Here is a 17,381-nt window from a genome sequence, read left to right as displayed (position 1 = left end):
TTGTAATCCAAAATAGCAGCTGGTTTGCAAACTTTTTCCCCTTTATAATTTACTTTGCCTCTATCTACGACTTCCAAGTTTTTATGCATAGTTGAAATTATAGAAATAAAGTTTTTTTATCTCTCCAACAGCCAACCATACTTTTACCATTAGAAAAACTTGTTGTCTCACCTTTTTTAATAGTTTTTCCATTACACAATTTTAAATCTTTAGGAACACCTTTTTTGTTTGGACGCAGAGTTTCGCAAACATGAATGTTATTATTTATAAGTTCAGCAGCTATCTCAAATCATAATAATTACCCATGTGTAAACAACGTCATGTATTTAGCAAACCATTAATTACTTTCATTACTATATTGTGGGTGACTCTTCTGCGAGTCCCTTCAGCTTGCTTTCGCTCATCACCGATGTACACAGACAACTTGTGCACATAACCAGAGACAGCATCGCAGAGAGCAAATATCTTAATTCCAAATCTGGATCTTTTAGATGGAATATACTGTTTGAAGCTAAGCCGTCCTTTAGCACTATTTAGCACTATTCGATGAGGGGAAGAGTTGAAGCGCAGGAACTAGTGTTTTTGCGGCAAGATCCAGTGTATTCAAATATCTGTTCAATTAATTTATTTCGAAACTCTAGGTCAGTTATTTTACAGCCGCTATGTACTCTATAAACTATGACTGCATTATACACACAAATATCTAATAAGTGAAAAAATAATTTTTTGTACCATTTCATGGTTTTACGCGCAGCGTTATAATAATGCAAGTTTGATCTGATTTGTCAACTCCCCCCATGTATTTGTTGTAATCCAAAATAGCAGCTGGTTTGCAAATTTTACCCCCTTTATAATTTACTTTGCCTGTATCTACGACTTCCAAGTTTTTATGCATAGTTGAAATTACACAAATAAATTTTTCATCTCTCCAACAGCCAACCATACTATCACCATTAGAAAAACCCGTTGTTTCACCTTTTTTAATAGTTTTTCCATTACATAATTTTAAATCTTTAGGAACACCTTTTCTGTTTGGACGCAGAGTTCCGCAAACATGAGTGTTATTTTTTATAAGTTCAGCAGCTAAATCTGGCGAATTATAATAATTGTCCATATATAAGCAACGACCTGTATTCAGCAAACCATTCATTAATTTCATTACTATATTGTGGGTGACTCCTCTGCTGGTACCTTCAGCTTGCTCTCGCTCATCACCTATGTACACAGACAGCTTGTGCACGTAGCCAGAGACAGCATCGCAGAGAGCAAATATCTTAATTCCAAATCTGGATCTTTTAGATGGAATATACTGTTTGAAGCTAAGCCGTCCTTTCCAAGCCAGCAAGCTTTCATCTATAGATATAAATTTACCTGGCAGTAAAACAGAAGATAACCGCTCACATATCATGGATAACACATTGCCTAGCTTGAACAATTTATTGCCAGCAGGGTTTTCCGAGTTGTCAGTGAAATGCAAACAGTTTAAAATCGTTAAAAACCTGTCTCTTGAAATTATTTTCCCAAATATTGACGTAGATAAATGGGGACAGGTAGACCAGTAAGATTTTAGAGTAGGCTTTTTGACAATACTCATGAGCACAACTAAACCAAAAACTCGCCAAATATCTTTGTCATCGACAGGCTCCCAGGCATCGCGATGTTTTTGAAGGCCATATCTATTTGTTTCGTTAACTATTACATTCATGATGGCCAATGTGATAAAAAGTTTTAAATAATCAAGAATACTTATCTGTCCAGGAATTCGACTTTTTACTCCTGCCAAGCTCTCATCAAAATGCAAATCTTTGGGTTTTAAGTCGTCTCCTCTTTGAAAGCCGTAAATACTCCCTGTTTCATCGCCGGCCGTTTCACTCTCATTTTCGCTATCAGATTCACTCTGTTGATCTTCTATTTCACATGCATCGTCTTCCCCACTTTCTTCTGACCTGATATCCTCTTCCTCACTTTCGAACCAGTTGATGTCTTCATCTAAACGTACTTTTTTGGCTGAGCTGGAGCAATCACGTCCGTCCATGTTGACTAGCTTTCCAAAAAGGAAGAGCAAGTTTTTGCAACGTGTTCTTCTTGCACATGCGTATTAGGGATTACTTTTCAGTCTCAAAACATTACTAGAAAACCTACTGAAATTGATGAAATAATTAATTTTATTTTTAAACGCTATTTTCTTAAAAAATAAAATATTTTAAAAAAGGTCTATCGTAGACTGAATTCTAACGGGCTTTCACGTGGTTCAGCCTCGGAGACATTGCCCGTTTGACGAGCTTTCACGTGATTCGTCCCGAAAGAGTTAAAAGTTGAGTGTACACTGTTTTGCTCTCGTGAAAAATATTTCTTAAATTTGTCATAGTGTATGTTTCTGGGTTCTGTTGCAAACTTGTCGAAGACTCGTTTGTCCCCCTTTTCAAACATAACTTAGAAGGGTTTTTCGTTTTTATGTTAAATTTTTACAGCTTGCATCCTAACCAGCTGGTATTTCAATGCACCATTAAATATGTATCTGAGTTCACATCCCAAAGTTCTCTGTCATTTAACTCATACAATATACTTTTGTAAAATTAATGTGGGTCGTTTTAAATCATTTCATTGACAGCATATTTTATTGCCCCCCAGTAGCTATCTATTGTTTGTTTTTCCTGTTCTAACTGTCTCTTGAGCTTTTGTATTCGTTCCTTTAACTTTTGCCATTGTTTCCGCCTATGAACTATCAGTTTCTCTGAAATGAAAATATTGCATATAAATGGAACTGCATTTGAATAGCCTCAAGGGGTTTGTTATCAGTTCCACTATACATATGTACTTGCATTAGATGAGAATTTTTTTTATAAACATTAAAGCATTGAGCATGAATTGTGTCATTGAACATTAACAAAACTCACTTATCATTTTAAATTAATCATTGTCACCCAAGGTCTGCCGAAGAAAGTAGATTACAACAGTCTTTCCGATTTCTTTCCGTGAATAGACAAACCTCTTTTAGCAGCTTGACTCTTTTTTATACAGGACTTCTTCGTCTTTCAAACAGGAAATGGGGAGTCATATCGAAGGGTGCTTTTTCCATTCACATAATTTAAATGGTTGTTCTAGGCAAGAAAGAACTACAATTAACGGAGTAAACTCACAATATAATTATGCTACAAAATGTACCTTCTTTTTTATCCACAATGTGAGCTCAACTTGTTCCCTAAAGTTTGAATGAAAGTCGCCTACAGTTTTTATTTTACCCTTGTGAAACCTTACTTATGATTTAAAGCAGATTGCTGTCAGCTCATTAGCCTTTCAGGCTTTTAGCCTAAATACTGGGGACTGCACATGCTCCTTGTTGTCTGCATAATATTTTATATGCGCATATGCAGCAAAATATTTAAATTTTTTAGTGAAGGCTGCTGATGCGCGCTTTTTGAATGCTTCTGAATTTTATTATGTAGTATGAAGCGAAATCTTATGAAGCGAAATCTTCATAAATTCCAAATAAAGTAAATATATCAAGTTATAGAAGCTATCTGTTATGAAAGTGTTTACTGTATTAAATGAATTTTGTTTATTCAAACTTAATATAATCAATTTCCCCATGTAGCTCATGTAGCCCAAGAAGTATTTATTTCCAAGCATACATACTTTCTTATAGAGTGTTGTACTTTTTGAAGCCATCAAAGAAAGTATTGCAGGCACCACTGTATCGGCAACAGAGGCTTGGATGGAAACAATCTCCTGATATGGTAATGGTGTGGCTTTAAAAGTTCTATCGATATAGATGGTCTGTGAATTCCTAACAATGGCTAGGCTTTCTTTTGTAGCAAATATCAATATTCCAGTTTCGTTGTTGTATAAGTGCAAATTAACTACATGAAGATTGAAACTAACAGCTATAAATTATGCCATTTTACAATTCACCGGTAAAACTTTGCACTCGAGATTGGTACCTTAAATTGTAATAGAACACACGCCTTGATTACTCGCTACAAATAGCAACTATTATTTTTGTGTGAAGGATAGCTAACTCACCATTGTGAAAATATATTATTATAAATTGCCTCGAGTTGTATAACACATTTTCAAAAGTAGCTGCGAAGATGTAAGAATTATTCTTTTACATTTATACTTACTTGGTGAAACATAAATGGTATCTTTGGATCATCAATGGAATATCGGGCTTTGCGGAAAATTGGGCCTTGCGGAACATTGACCTGTTGCCATGCATGATTAAACTAGGCATCTTTTTACTGGTCACGGCACAACATTTTTTGCAACAGGTCTATTGCATATTTCAGACATTTTTTACCCCATCAAAAGCCAACGAAAAATGATACATCACGGCAGCTTTACTGTGAAAATTATGGGGGAATTATGCAATATTTTGACGTGTAAGGCGCAGGTACAACACAGCCCGTGGTGTAGGGTCCTTCAACATGTGCATAACATAATTATCCTTTGCTTCATTCAGAAACAGTTCTTTGAGCTATTACCATGTAAATAATAATTATTAAAATAATATATATAAATTATATGAACTATCTGTGCACGCCAAAAGCATGAGCTATACACTCAGTTTAAGTATGTGTAATACCTCATGTTATAGTAAGTTTTCAGGATTCTTTGTTCTTTGTATCGAATTATTAAAAATATTTCACAGCATTTGATTGATACAATAAAAACATTTCTCATTTCTTGACTGCTTGTATCATTAGTTGAAGCCAGGAGGCTTCGATTTATGCTACTTTTATTTTACATCAATTTCATGACTTTTTTTGTAAGACAAGTTATTGTTATTACCGTACTTTTCGTACTATTAACCACACCATTATATAAGCCGCATCTGCCTTATTTTCAAAAAGTGATAACAAAACAATACATAAGCCGAATCTTTGTATAGGCCGCACAACTCAGGACGGTGATTTTTAACACGGCAGCAACTTTGCTAGTTCAAACGGAACAGTGCCGTTAGGCACTGGTCAGTATTAACTGGTGCTTTTTATTCCAGTGCCTAATGGAACAGTACCGTTAGGGTTTTTTTCGTATTGTCTTTCACCGCTAGAGCCACACTAACTGGAGATTCCGGTTGATGCGCCCTAGTGTTGAAAAAAAAACACTGCAAAATAGCTGCACCCTTATATAAACCGCATGGTTCAAAACATCAGAAACAAGTAGCGGCTAATATTCCGAAAAGTACGGTAATATTATTATCGGTAGCTTCTATAATACAGAATAAGACAGTATTTACAACTAAAGACATGCTAGTTCCAATGTTAGTCCGATGGTTCTACATTAAGTATGATGCTTTTGGAAGCATTCTCCCTTGCAGAGTCTTAAACCACATTTTTGACCCTAGGTTGAGTTTCTGCTGCCTTTGTATTCTTGGCCCAGTTTCCTTGATTTTTTGTAAACGGTAAAACCAAGAACATGACCCAGTCTTCCTTAGTTTTTTCGGGGGCCACTTTTCAAGAAAGTGCTTTCCAGTGTTTTTTGCGGCCGATATTGGGCTACCCTATTCATTGGTGCTTTTTCTCAGTAGTTGCTGATTGGTTTCTCTAGTACTGTATCACAAAGTTGTAGTGGTCTAGTTTTTTAATCAAATGGTTGAGATTGATTTTTACTAACTGTAGGCATTTTCACTGTTCTAACAGATGGAAAACTGCTTGTTTCCAAAGCATGGCTGTGTGGAAAACCACCAGCTAATGATGTAATCTTATCGGGGATATATATACTCGACCCTTACCATTTTTGTAAAATCTGCTATATTTTGAATTTTTTTCTTTGACCCATCATACAAAAGCTTCCCTACTGGCTTAGCAGTTGAGCAGCTGGTGAGCAGTCTTAATTTTTTTCCTGTTATACCAGATTATGGCAAGGAGATTGTCTTTCCTGTTAGCAAGAACACTTTTTAAACAACTTTTTTATATCAGTAGGAAAGTGGATTCTGTGTGGTCTGATTGTGCCTGTGACATAAGTACCTCTTTGGAAAGGTGTTCACAGAAAGATACATTTGTATAGGGTTTGTCCGTAATCACCGTTGCAACATCCAGAGAGGTTTTTTGCATGCAGTTGCTTATTAAATGTCCTTTGAACTTATTAAACGCTATATTCTGATAGGGCTTGCAGTTCTCTATGAAATGATATATGGGTTATGTGCACAACTCGTCTAGTTTTGTCAAACATTTAAAAAACGTCTCACTTCACAAACATCAGAGTTACTTTAGCAATATGAAAAACTGATTTATGATACACCGCAATGGTCTTGCTTAGTTATTATGTTTAGAACACGCATAGCTGTACAATATAAACATGTAGAATGGTAAGACATTAGTAAAAAGGTTGAGTAACCCACAGCAAATGCCACCAAACAAAAAAACAGTCCATCACCCTTATTCGGGCCAAAATTATAAAAGTTTCTATGATTTAAAAAACTCGTAAAACATTTACAGTAGCATCATGTCCCTAGAGCACATGTTCATCAACATTTCATGATTAAAAATATGTTGAAAACCTTAGTATCATAAAATTCTTTATTTGCATCACAATCATTTATGACCTCATAACAAACGAGTCGTATCAATTTTTTCGCGATACCGCTTTAATATTTGAAAATTTGTTGTTTAATCGAAAGAAGCAAAGGTATTTAAAAACTGTTACAAATGCATGAGACTTCTGGTCAAACATCCCATGCAAAAATTAATCTGATTGGTTTGCTCTGTTACTTAGAAACTGCTTTTGTAAACAAAGCCATGCGGGTGCCAGAATTCCGGCCGTTAGGGATTTTGACACCCTACGCAATGCTGGAAATCCGGTGTTAAGGTTCAAAGGGTTAATTCTACAGGCTGGCCAGACGTTAGCCTTTTTATGACAGAGGCTACGGGCCGGATGAAAATTGACATGACGCGACCTGTCAATCAAACCAACCACCCGATAAACTATTGACCAATCAGCGTCCAGATACGACGAGGCTTAGCAGCCGATGTTGCTATCCGCCATGACCTCCGACAAGCTCCGACAAAGCAGCAATAGTGAATGTTGTTTTGAACGTTAATTTTGCTTCCATTTTTACCATTTATTTGACGATTTAAAATGGTGAAACGATGTCAATGGGGTCTTTGTGACTCCGACAGTAGATATCCTGGAAGACTAGCTGGGGGAGTGAAATTTATTCGTTTTCCGAAACCAAAAAATAAACTAGAAAAGTGCTTGAGATGGATAAAAGCGTGCGGGCGTCCTCACGATCAGCTGAATACAATTAAAATCAATGGAAATTACCACATGTTTGCTTGTACAAAGGTACGTTTTAACTTATATAATATAATCGAAGTTGCCTAGCCGCTTTGTCAATCTATTTTAAACACAAACGTCATACCCTTGGCCGGGTTTTCCCTGTTTTGCACCAATAGGTTTATCCGTTTTATTTTTGTTCAGAGGTCGAATCGCCATATGTGTTATTGGTAGATAACGACTTCTCGTTGACACTCATTAATATGTAGGATGGTTAAAAAATAATTCTGAAAGTGCCTTTCGTCTTGCTACCGAAACTTAGCATCAAAAACAGTAAGAGATTATTAATGCACAGAGTGTTATTGCTATTTATCTTTAGTATATTTTTAACATTACTGCTGTACAGAACTGTACCTGATCCGTATTCGACATTTCATTTGATTCTGTACATGGCAAGTCAGGAGCCAAACAAAATTAAGTATACATGTCATCTGCTGTTTTAATGTGAGTTGTTCTCCCCCCACGATAACATATTGCCGTAAATTGGACATGTATACACAGATACTTTTGGTCACCTTTTTGTTACATAGGCCATAGGAGGTAGATGTCGCTGTAAATCGCTTTGCTGACTTTAAGCTGTGGGAGAATTTTTCTGTATTTGGGGATTTTCTCTTCATTATCCGACCAAAATTGAATGCTGCGATCCTTTTCTTTCGTTCAAGTAGCCAAAGTTCACAGTCTGCTTGACCCCGAGTGTTCATTTCGATCTGTCTACTCTCTTCCAGTGTCATTATCACTGCACATAACTTTGCCTGGTAGTCATTGACTCTGTCCATGTTGTTAATCTCTGGTACCTTGGGAAAGGCCAGGTCACCACGCGGGGGGCCACTAGGCAACTCAATAGGCTGTATCAGTGGTGCCTGTAAAAAGATAACATTTCATTGTATGCAAAGGTTAAAAAGTAAATGCCCTCCTCAATGCGTTTTCAAGCTAGAGCCTGTTGATATGGTGTGAGTTGCCTCATCCTAGCCGCTATTGACATGGCATAATAAAAGCGTTCATCATGATCTTTTTGTCTATTCAATCTATCGTCTACGGTCTTGATGGCCACATCAATATCTTCTGCGCTTCCTTTTTTCTGGAAAATATAACATTGTAAATTTAAAATAGACATTGATTATTAAGCACCAAAAACAGCAGCTCAATAATAAATTTCGCATTTAGAATTACACTTTTACATTTAGAACTCAGTCAATTCAGCTTGGCAGGTTGCTTACCTTTAGAAATATTCAATAGTGGCATGGTAGGACATGACGCTTTGGTAACTGATGATGATGCATCATCATCAGTTACCAGAGGCGCATCAACTAAGCTGTCTGACCCATCAAAGGTTCCTGAATCTGACCATGTATTTGTAGCAGATGTCTCCATTACGTGCATGGCTGCTTGGGCATGTTAGAAGATCTGTAATAACAGAAATAATTTGAAACATGGACTCTCATAAATGCATTTTGAAAATAATATTTATGATTATTTTTTCAAGGAATATTAAAGAATAGAGAAAGCATAATATTATTATGCTTTATTAGTTATCTTGAGGTGTTGACTGATGTTTTAAAAAAAGAATCAAGGAGATTGACCCCCTAGAAGCTGAGATATAGACAGCCAAACACAGGTCTACCTAATAAAGAATCAGAGGAAAACCCTTCGAAAATCCCGAAAACTATGACGTATAAAATCGACTTAATGGTCATGTGCTGGAGTTGCGCACCCTTACCGCCGTTACTTATAATGATTGTTTTGGCTACGAGATGTGAAACGCTTCTCGCGATAGTAAATAATTTACATACTAGCTCTGGTTTCTCAGGAAAATCATCCAAACATTGTGTGGTAAAGGCATTTGCCCACAACCCCTCGCCATGATTTTTTAAAGCAGAAGAGCAGATTTTGACTATTGTGCTTCAAATTTTAACTCGATCTCCACGGATTTGCTCCGAAGATCATCTGTTCAACGAACGGCGCGTGTATAGTCTATATGCGATATCCGCGATTGCAGTTTGTTTAGAATACGAAATAGGAATGGGACTTTTTGTTCCTTCATCATTTTTCTACTGTGTATCTACTGCAGCATTCAGATGATTTTCATGATTATCGTCACTATTAACAGACTGGAAGTTCACTACAGCCATAATCTTAAAAAGACTAACTTGACCGTGCTGCTCTTGCTATAAGAAAAGAAAACGATAACTTTTGCTTTGATTTTTCTATTGATCTATTATCTTATCTATGATTATTTTTTATGATTTATATAATATTCATAATGCATATTATACAAAATAATAATATAACTGCGTATAAAATAAATGATGTAACTAATATAATTTGTAGAAAATTCCAAATGATAACCGAGATTGATGATTGATTTAATTGATTCTATTTATTAGCTTTAGTTAAAAAATCTGAACAACGCTAAAGATGAGTCTGAATAGGGAAGCTAAGTAGGAGAACAACAAAACTGAGCTGAACTAGCAAGATAGCGAAATGTTGCGAAATAATAGATGCGTGTAATTATTTTATGCTAAAACTAATCTACACGTCAGAGGGACTGGTTCGGAATTCTAGGAGCGATGATTGTTAGGACCAATTTGATTGTTCTATACTTCCAGGGATTAAACCAATTAAAACGCCGTGATTGTTATAGGAGAGCGCATTAGTTGGCTTAATTGACCAATGACACACAAGTCGATTTCATACGTCATATATTGATGATTACCAAAACACTTTTGTTTTTTGGTAGACCTGTGTTTGGCTGGCTATATCTCAGCTTCTGGTTGGTCAATCTCCTTGATTCTTTTTTTAGAACATCAGTCAACACCTCAAGATGAATAATAAAGCATAATAATATTATGCTTTCTCTATTCTTTAAGTAAACTAGGTTTATCTTTTGCCAAGGCCTTAGATATATCTACAGATTAATGGATGATACTAATTCATTAGTACTGTAAATTATTATATAATTGAACTGTGCTCACACAAATGTGCTGACATCATCTTTGTAAAATTTCATGCATTTTCACCATATCTAGGATGGTTCTGGCATGGCCTCAGTACCACTGGCAGTTCTCCTCTGATAATCTTTTAACTGTAAGTTAAATGTGTTTCTCAGTTTCCCATTTTTTTCTGCACGTCTCAGCTAAAAGATCATGGAAATACAAAAAACTATCCCACGTCCTAGTAAAAGAGTGGTATGTTCCTTGTTATTTACAGGTGGTAGCGCTTTTGTAGCGTGGTTGACAAATATTGCCATATTTAATTTAGCAATATTTTGTCACATTCTTAGTAAAACTTTTCTTTTCACAATCTCGAATGTTGAAAAAATTTTTGTAATAAAATTTGGCATGGGAAATGCAATTACCTATAAAAAATAGCTTACTATAACTCAGCTGTATAATAGCCGTAAAATCAAACATAGCAGCCAACGAAAAAGTGAACACAGAGTGAAACAAGCTTATTTACACATACTATCCTATGTCTGGCCAGTATTTTGGTCATCAATTTTGTTACGCCAATTGTTGAATTTGACTGTTTTCTCATCTGTAAAATTTCCCATATTTTTATCCCACAGTACTATTCTAATTTGCACTTCGTTGATGAACAGTTCCTGCCATTTGATATCCGAGTGATAAAGAACCAACAATAGCGCATCCTGCGTATCAGGTCAAATTGCTCTGATATTTTTTATTGTGTGTTGTGATATGTGTCTTGGACTATACCAATTGTAAAAGCTGCTAGAATTGTGCTCGCTAAACAGTTGTTTAGCCAATTAAAAGCCTTTCGTCGACGAATTCGCTGTGTTTTCATAGCTCAGACAATTGTGTGAGTTTGGGCCAAATAATTCTGGGTTTTTCATTCATTTCGTGATTTCGGTCAGAATGAACGAAAAATATTTTATGTATGGTTGTACCTTAACTTATCAATGACTTGTACATTTGGTTATTCTACATGAGAGACTTTGCTTAACAACAAGGTGTTAACACATTGTTTCATGTTAACATGTCAAAATGTGACGTTCAAGGAATCATATTGTATATAGAGTTATCCACCCTTACGAATAGCAAAATTCGAAATTCTGAAGGCTGGTTGTTATGACAATGTAGCAACTTATAGTTGAATATTTTAGAATAATTGTTACAAAAGTTGCCATCTGAATAACCAGATTACACAAGTAAACGGTAATGTAGGACTTGTCTACCTTACCACTCTCAACTCTCCTGGTTGAGACTGATAAATGCTGAACCACATTTTTTCACCTCTTATTTTTTGCAGGTTTTAAAAGTTGATTGCACAAGGTTTTGCTCTTGTGAACATTGCTAACATTTTGCTGTTGAATGATTCCGAGTTCTGTTTCAAACTCATCGAAGACTGGTTTGTCCCTGTTCTTAATCTGTTTCGAACTCCTGCATATAATCTTTTGGCGTCTAATTTTTTTTTTCAAACATCACCCTTTTGGATTTTGTAACGTTAAATTATTGACAGCTGGCATTGTAAGCGGCTCGCATCTTCATGCACCACTGAATATGTATCATGTAACTAGTTTCTGCTCAAATAACTGTTACGTAGTGCAAAGAAAAACAACATAACTGCATGGACGTAACATGTGTATTGGTTAACTATAACACACACAATATCTTTCAGTCTCTAAAAAGTTTACATATTCAGCACATTATACACAGAATTGATCTTGCTGTGTACTGATGACAACTTGGTTAACTTTGCTTTCACATGGTGCACCTTTGATATGTGTCTCCTACATTTTTTATCTAAGTTTAAGTATAACTCAATGTTTGCTAAATTTTACTTTTTGCTATTTTGACTGATCAGACACAGATATGGGATACTGTTTCATCCTTATGTGTTCTCTTTTTAATCATATATATATTTTTTGTATAGATCTTAGTATTTCCTGTGTACATAGCAAGTTATATATATATATAAATATAGCGAAGTGAGAGTTGACTAAAAAGCTTTATTACTATTAGTTTCATATACATAGTAAAATGTACAATCCTCAGATAAAACTCATTTACTAGTGACAATCAGGTAAGGTGCACCTTGAACAACCCCACTATAGGATTAAAACATATGAAATGGAAACATATTATATGAAAGTCATGTTGTTAAGTATATGGCTAGGTTATATTACTGGATAATATGAATTTTCTACCGTGGCGACATGTAGAAATGAGTTCTTGTCTCTTATTTAGACTGGCCTTATTTGGGTGCATAATTATATAATATTTTTCTAACAAACATGGTCTGCATATTTCTGAGGTGTTGTCATATGCTTTCGCTTGCTTTACTGCATTCCATTTGATGGTGTACCCTGTGTTGCTCCTTTTCAGCTCCCAAATATTATTACTGAGCGTTGTTGCGTGTCTTTTTTTGTCGTTGTTGAATGATGCCTTATGACTGGTGAATCTAGCTTTGAAAGTGGTTTCACACAGCCCAATATATGTTTGGCTGTTTTGCTGGTCATCTGTAACTACTGCCTGGTATATTAGGTTTTTGGTTAGACACCTTCCTTCAAGTTGGCATTCTTCTGGCTTTCTGCAGTTGCAGGTTCTATCGCTGGTGTTGTCTTTCTTCTTTTCCGTGTTTAGTAGCTTTTTGTTATGGCCTTCTATTAATAATGCTCTTTAGATTTTCCATACAGCTGTAACTTAGCTTGAGTGTATTCTGATTAAATATTTTTCTAAGCGGGTGGAATTTGTTGAATATTCTTTTAAAGATGTAGTTGCGTCAAAAATGAAATTAGGACCCATAAAAGGCTAAAACATCAGCTACAATTTGATGCCATTTTTGTCTTTGTAGACCAACCCTGTCCAGAGATATATGCGTTTGAATGAGGCCCTCTTTTAAAAAGCTCACGTTCCAGCGGGTGCCAATTTCGTGACGTCACTAGCTTGTTTTCTGAAACGAAACCACGAGCGATAAATATGAGGTCGCTTCGTTAGCCAATCACGATCGCGAAATTTTTATATAGACCGTAATAAATGTTATCACTCGTAAAACGCGTTGTCTGTGATCTCGAAGATTCTCATCGCTAGAGAATTCATGCTCATCGTTACTGATTCAACGCGTTTCAACAATTACTAAGTTATACATAGTTTTAAAATGGCTTCAAGTTCGAGCGACCGCTACTCAGAGTTATCTGAGCAACGTTTAGTAAAAGATTAGAGTAGACAGCCTATGGCCAAAGCTGACAGGCGTCAGCAGCGTTTTGCTGCAGAAGAAGACAGAATGGAGGTAAATTAACTTGGAGTCTTCTATACTTTAGTAAATGTAATATTTTTTATAGTCATAAATACATATACTAATTAATAAAATGATAATTCTTTGCTATCTCCAATCATCGTTTCATAGCTTATCTGCCGTTTTACCTAGCAAAAAAATTTTTTCGAATTTTCTTTGGTAAATTAGAGTCATGATTACAAATTATTTTCACTCGTAGGAAGTGGGTAAAATCGATTGATCATTGCAAATCTTTAATTTCCAGAACCAAAGCTTCGAATCGTTGGCTTGGCGTACTTGTGCCATTATTAAATTTTTATTCGTTTTTAAAATTACACTCGCAATCTATTTAACTCCCAATTTGGAAGCTGTCAATAGATACGCTTTAGAATGACATATCTATGAATGACATATATAATGCATCTACTTTGTGTACATTTACTTGTTTTACTGATTACAGAATGTTTATGTCGTCCCACCAGCCGAAGAAGCTTTGTCATTGTGTGGAAACTGCCATAAAGGAGAAAGCGAGACTTGAATGCGTGCTGGATGATGTTTTGTTTGAGTTTGTTGCAGTAGATGAATTTGTCTTATTGTATCAGCTAATACTATGTGAGTGGCCACGACTTGATGAATATTTTTAATAAAAGCTTTATGCCGAGATGAAAATATTTTTGCTTGTAAAAATTATATAATAAAATAATATTGTTGAAGATAATGCAAAACATGATTTGCAGAATATTGTAGTGAATCGGATATGGTATATGGGTGTCCGCAGAACTGGAGAATGTGAGTTCAAATCCAGTTTGCAGCAGACTTCTCATCCTTAAAACTCTATCCCTGTCTATATTCTTTTCAAAGAGGTGGCTTGCTTATTTCAATTACTTAGCATTCGGTAAGAAACTAGTACGTAGGCAATAGGTAATAGGCGACATAATGTGGGCGGGGCTTATGGGAGGCTGTATATCGTTTATATGGGTAGCTGCAGAACTGTGCTGATACAAAGACCGCGTTCTACATAAAGTGACTAGACAGAATTACCGTAGACCGGTAGAATTGGTAGTCGGTACCCAAATGTTTACACAAGATTTGGAGAAAGTGAGTAGAACAAACTTTCAATTTTCGTTATTTGAGGCCTTTTAAACATTCATAATAATGCATCTGTAGCAGGATTTAAAATTTTATTCTAGCCAACACGAGCAAATACAAAATAAGATATATGCCAATAGAGCCGCGTAAGACTAGACTTTTATCGCAAATAGCCGATGTGAATACGAGAGATAGAGAGAGGTTGCCAAACGCGTGACATCATTTTTGGCGAGGCTGGGCACGTTTTTGTGGCCTGAGCGTTTTTACGGTGATCAGATTTTTTCGGTTTTAATCTTCAAATCTCTTGGCAATGCGATCGCGTAACACAACAAACAACATATCAACTGATAGAGAAAAAAAAATGCTTTCTTTTAAGATCAACTTAAATTTTGACGCAACTACATCTTTAATCATGATGAAAGCTCGTCCTATGTTGGTACTGGCAGCTGCATTATATGGGGGGTTGTACCATAATATGTTTATTTTTCTTCGGTCTGGTCGTTTCCTATCATCATTATTCTGCAGTTTGTATATCAGCTTGTGTTGGTATTTGCTATCATTTAGGGCAGGGGTGTCAAACTCATTTTCACCGAGGGCCACATCAGCGTAATGGCTGTCCTCAAAGGGCCAGATGTAACTTATAATTGTAATGAAATGTAATCGAATGATATAAAATAATAGTCTTTGATATTAAATAACTCTGACTTTATTACTTAAAGCTGCAAACAGAACAGTTGCACAGCAAAACATGCAGAACACTTGTTTTCGAAAAAAAATCAGAAAAGTTACACAATACCCATCAACATGGGCATACTTTCAGTAAAATCAAAAATTGTGAGCTGCTAAGAACATGAATTTGTTGGCATACACACATTAAATCTGCAAACACTAAATAATTGCAACAGCAGCAACACAAAATCAATATGTAAGCAGCAAAAAATCAAAAAATTATTTGCTATTTGCTGAAACAAAGTTAGACTTGCACCAAAGAAATTACAAAATATACAGTGTTTGACTAAAATTAGTAATTTATTACATACAATACAAAGTTATGAATATTATTTATACATGTACAGTTAGTCATGAACATGAAAATCACGAAACTATAATTTCGAATTTTTCCTCGTGAGTATTATCTTCATAGCATAGCAAATCTACATCCCAATATAACTCAAATAAACTGTCATTAACATGTTTCAAACAATAAAATTATGTTCAGTGACTCTGTTCTTGACTTTTCAGACTTCAGGAGCCGCTCTAAGAATGAATATGATCCTATCGAGATTGAATGATAACTTTTGTCTGACTACGGTTGACAGCCTAAAAAGTGCATTTTTATTCGAGTGTAACGAAGCAAATTGACAAAATTAAAAGTTAGTAAAAACTTTGAAACATTAAAAATAATGTTTCAATTTGATTTATGCAGTCTTTCACTGTCTTACCCCTTCTGAATCTGCATATTTACTTCTGGAGTTGAAAAAAATTGATCGCGAACGATAAATTTTAAAGCAAGGGAGATGATTTTCGTTTCAGTAGATGTTGCAATGGGCGCAGTAATTTAGTTATATATTTTGCCAAAGAGATCATTGAGGTATATATGTACGTTTGTTTGATTGGCCAGAAAGATTTTTTCTGACTAATCAAAATTATTCTTATGTAATGTAAAAATAACAACACAAGGAATAGACAAATTTTAGAGACAAGATAACTCACGTTGGTGTGCCTAACAACGTTATAAATACGGGAGAATGAGTCTCGGGCGAATGAGTAATGAAGCCCTCGCGGGCCACATAAAATGAGGTGGCGGGCCACATGTGGCCCGCGGGCCATGTGTTTGACACCTGTGATTTAGGGCATCCTGATATATTTTAGTTGCATTGTTGAAGAGGGTTTTGCTTGACGATATGTTAAGGCGCCTACTGATAGAGTCTGGTATGTTTGCAATTATTTGCAGTGGGTGATCGGATTGCTTGTGAATGTAGCGTGGTATGTTGTTTGGCTTGTTGAAGGGCTTGTACGAGTTTTGGTTTAGATCAAGTGTTATATCCAGGAAATTTACAACTTTCAAATTGGTTTCTATAGTGATATTTAAATCATATTTGCTTAAGATGGTACAAAGGCCTTTCTTGATTGCTTCTGCTTTCCTAGCTGTGCTGCTAACAATTCCTAGCCCGTCATCTCGGTATATTCCAAACATGTTATTATATTTCTCCTGAATCTTGTGTAGCATAAACAAGCCAACCAACTCACATGTCTCCGCCCCATCATATGGTACCATTGTTACATCGAAAGAGCTGTTTTTGGTATTCTTCACCCAATGAGTATCTTTATTTACCAGTTTAGATCTCTTGGCGTGTATGATAATGTGTCGGATATTAGCATCTATGATGGTGAAATTAGTGGCATAATCTAGAGCCAGGTTCATTAGCTCTATTGTTATAGATGGATAGAAATTCCCAACATCAAATGATATAAAACTCGTACCATTTTTGTCAGTATTGTTAAACCATTTTAAAGTATTTCTTGAAGTGTTTCTCCACAGATTAGCGTTAGATTTTGCTGTGACACACTTGTTGATGTTATCAAGCAGCTGTTTACTGATCTTGCCGATTTCAGACTTGGCCGGGTTGATAGTCTAGCGCTTGGTGTATTTATAAAGTTTTCCTTATGATCTTTAAGGGTTATGAATGCGTCTTTCATTTCCATCTGATATATTCGGTCGTGTAAATCAAATGTTCGGGCGATTTCGGCAGCTTCCCTTGTGATGCCTGGTAGTGTGGATC

Source organism: Watersipora subatra, chromosome 9 (genome assembly GCF_963576615.1).
Source record: "Watersipora subatra chromosome 9, tzWatSuba1.1, whole genome shotgun sequence".
Taxonomy (NCBI): Eukaryota; Metazoa; Bryozoa; class Gymnolaemata; order Cheilostomatida; family Watersiporidae; genus Watersipora; species Watersipora subatra.
This window is presented reverse-complemented; position numbering follows the sequence as displayed.